Below are 3,670 nucleotides of genomic sequence, written 5' to 3' on the forward strand. Positions count from 1 at the left end.
GTTTACACCGATTTTTCATACATATGTATATATATTTATATAATATACATACATGATGTTATTTTGAAAGTAGCATTTTATCTAAGCAAACACACATCTATTTTATGCATTGCACCATGGAATAATTGCACCCACAGACAAAAAAGATAGGAACAACACTGGCTATGTAACAGAAGTGAATGTTCAATTACACCCCTTTTGTAGCATCAGATGTGCAAAAAATAGGACATTACAAGGTGTTCCTCTTTAGACAGCAGCTCTAATGTAGCTAAATCTAGCTATGCTTGTGTCTGCATTTTGGTCAGAAAACTAACAAAACTTTTCCGCTATATTTAAACCAAGAGTCTATTGGAAGCAGTTTGTTTCATGCAGAGACAAACTAAAAAGTAAATTAAGAGTGTGAGGGTTTTACATAGAGTATTATGTGTTACCATTTGTTGTAAGTTGGGTTCAGTTAATCAAGCTATCTGTCCAGCATATCTGTCCAGCATTCTTGTACATGGCAGATGTGAGCAAGTTATTTTTGAAATGCAATTATTAGCTATAGTTATTACTTTTTCAAAAAAGTAACTGAGTTAGTAACTGAGTTGCTACCTTGCAAGAGTAACTATTTAGTAGGGAAAGTAAGCATTGTGCTAATTTGATGGAAAAAAACCCCCAACAAAACAGCTTAAGTATGGGAGACCATTTTGGATCACCTCTTACTATAACTTTCAAATATATGTTCAGGTGTTTTTTGATTATGAAAAATTTAAAATCTCTAAGAAAGGAGACAATGCTTTCACTGGTTGAGGTCCTGGTTTTTGGAAGGCTTCTGACCCACATGCAAGACACTCTTGAGACTCAAATACTAAAATACACAGATTAGGTTTATTACTTGAAGACAAAGAATAACGAATGTGCAGTGGTCTTGAACCAAGGACTGAGGTTCTTGAACAGAAAAGGGAAAACCAGTGGAAACAAACAATTGCTATGATTAAATGAGGCAATGAAGAGCTTATGATAGATTGAAGATAAAAACACCAGGGAGGAAAGACCAGAGTCTGGAGTGTTGGTATGTGGTGGCAGGTGGAGATGAATCTGGAGTTGGTGATTGGAGCAGATGTAACATGGAGAGCGCAGAGTGTACAGGTTTGGTTCAGGAGGATGATAAAGGTTAAGGAGGTGGAGGAAGAGGAGCCTTATAGTAGCCGGTCATGGTAGATGAATTGAGCAGCTTACATAAGTGAGGAATCTAGTAGGGAACTCTGAGGAGAATTTCCAGGAGTTGACAAAAGTGTAACTTTTACAACAGAGCGCTAGGTAGTTATTAGTAAAAAATAGTAATGCACAACTAGGAGATAAAAAGAGGGCTAGAGGTACCGCAGAGGTTAACGTCAGGCGTCAAATGACCAGCAGTCTGCTCCTCTTATTCAGCAGCTGATGAGCTTGATGAATTGCAGATATGTGGGAGCACCCTGCTCAGCCCCACCCTTCAGGGAAAACCTGCATCTCCAGTACGGAGTAAAGCACACACTACACAAACACAACAACGCCAAACTCTGACAGCTGAATCCACGCCTGTGACATTTTTTGCAGAGACTCATAGTCTACATCTCTATTGTTGTTACTCCATGGAGCCCTGAAAACAGCCTGAGGATACATTAAAATGACTCAACTCCAGCCAAGTTCAACTATTATTGGATTGGAATGGAGCCACAAAGAAGACGAGACTGATAACATAATGGCTCACTCAGTGCCAGTCGTGGTGTAGGGAGAAAATAGTTGAGTGATTATGAAACCAAACAAAAATAAATAGAGTAGTTTGAGAACAAATGAAACACATGGATTAGCGTTAGAGGAGATCTATTAGTCTTTCCTGTTTCATAATCAAGCAATGTGTTTACACATTGTTTTCTTTGGCAGAAATTAATCCACTTTAATGAAGCAAGACAAGTGTATGCTTTAAATTAGGTGGAGGATATAGCAGGTCAGATTCCTTATATATTCTCCCACTGTTAAATTGATATATCAGCAGAAACACCACTGCCCTCCGGCTAACTTACAGCTGTCTACATTAGACACGAGGCAAAAACCTTTGCTCAGAAACTGCTAATGTTGCACAATAACTTTAAATCTTTTTTTTTCTTTTTATAAACCCTGATCTACAGTTATATTCAAGTACAACTAAAACTTGTACATATATAGGTGCTAACAAATATTTCAGTACATCTTGACCTTGTGTACACTCAGTACACATTACCTTATGCTGAACTTTGTATGACCTGATAATAGCTTACAGCGATGGCGGTTTTAAAGTAAAATTGCCCAGGTTGCCCTACTTTCTGGTGATTATTACATAGCTCCTCATTTGTCAAAACAGCTGACTGCTTAATTAGAAATCCTAATTAGCTGTTATTGTCAGCCTCGAATCAGTATGGCACTCAAGAACCACACTCTCACCATTACAAACCAGTATAATTTCTATTCACTTTTGCTTATTTTGCTTTATTATTTAAATAATTAGTGATTCACATTGTGAATCTATTTGCACAAATTACTGCAGGTATAAACAAGTCACAAAAAACTAAGCACATTCACCTCTGACAATCAATTCAACCTGCTTCATCAGTGGCGACAGCCATTTTCCATTCTCATAAATACTTTCTAAATGGATCATGCAAATCAGGCTCAGAATTAGCAGGAGGGATGGTGATGATTTTGTCTCCATCTGTGGCATCGAATGTGGCATCAAATGTCCCCGTTACTACGTAGCTAATTGACAATCGCTGTCATTCTACTGCATTTAGAAATGAGAGCTGGTCCCAGCTGCATAAATTAAGACCTGTGCTGTTACCTAATTGCTCCGATTAGCATGAGCTCTGTGTCAGAACGGTGATGCTAATCATAGTACAGGTTCGGCAAGCTTCTTCCTCAGACATGGAATTTATAATGTTATTATAACAGCACCTAAATATGTCCCCTTCTTGCCAAAATGAAGCTTCATGGTTAATTTTTATGAAATATGTGATTTTGATTGCTTGTTTTTTTGTTGTTTTTTTTCATGTCGTCTAGCATAATTTGTGGCTATGCTAATGTACAAGCACGCAAATTATGTAAAACTTACTTTACAAACCATAAGAAGATTTTAGAATTTTCTTGAAAACAAAGCATTTATAATTGCCCAGTTAAGTATGATTCAAAATTTTAAACCTGATAGATTGATGAAAAATCCTACTTAAATTAATGGATTTAATATACCATTGTCATTCTAAGCTTAATATTTAATAGTTTGAGTCATGCAGAACTGATCTGACCATTTCCATAGCAATGATAAGAAGCAAGACATTCCCCCAGAACTACAGTGACCTGTTGTAGCTATGACCTCATCTATGACATAGATCTATGTCATAGATGAAAGAACAGCTGAGGTTCTAAATGCTTGGATCTCAAAACAGGAGGTTATATCAAAGTAGCTCATTGACTCTTTGCAAGGTGTTTGACCAAGATTTTAAGTATGCAACAGGTTTTTTTTTTTCCGCTCACTTTTGGTGCCAGATATTTGATCAACACTGGAGTGAGGAAAGTTTTTAACAAACTGCTTCCAGGGATCCAATTCGATATAACTAGTCATAAGGAATTCTTATAAAATAATAATAATAATAACAACAACAACAACAACAACAACAAC

The sequence above is a fragment of the Poecilia formosa genome, unplaced genomic scaffold (assembly GCF_000485575.1).
Source record: "Poecilia formosa unplaced genomic scaffold, Poecilia_formosa-5.1.2 Scaffold1, whole genome shotgun sequence".
Classification (NCBI taxonomy): domain Eukaryota; kingdom Metazoa; phylum Chordata; class Actinopteri; order Cyprinodontiformes; family Poeciliidae; genus Poecilia; species Poecilia formosa.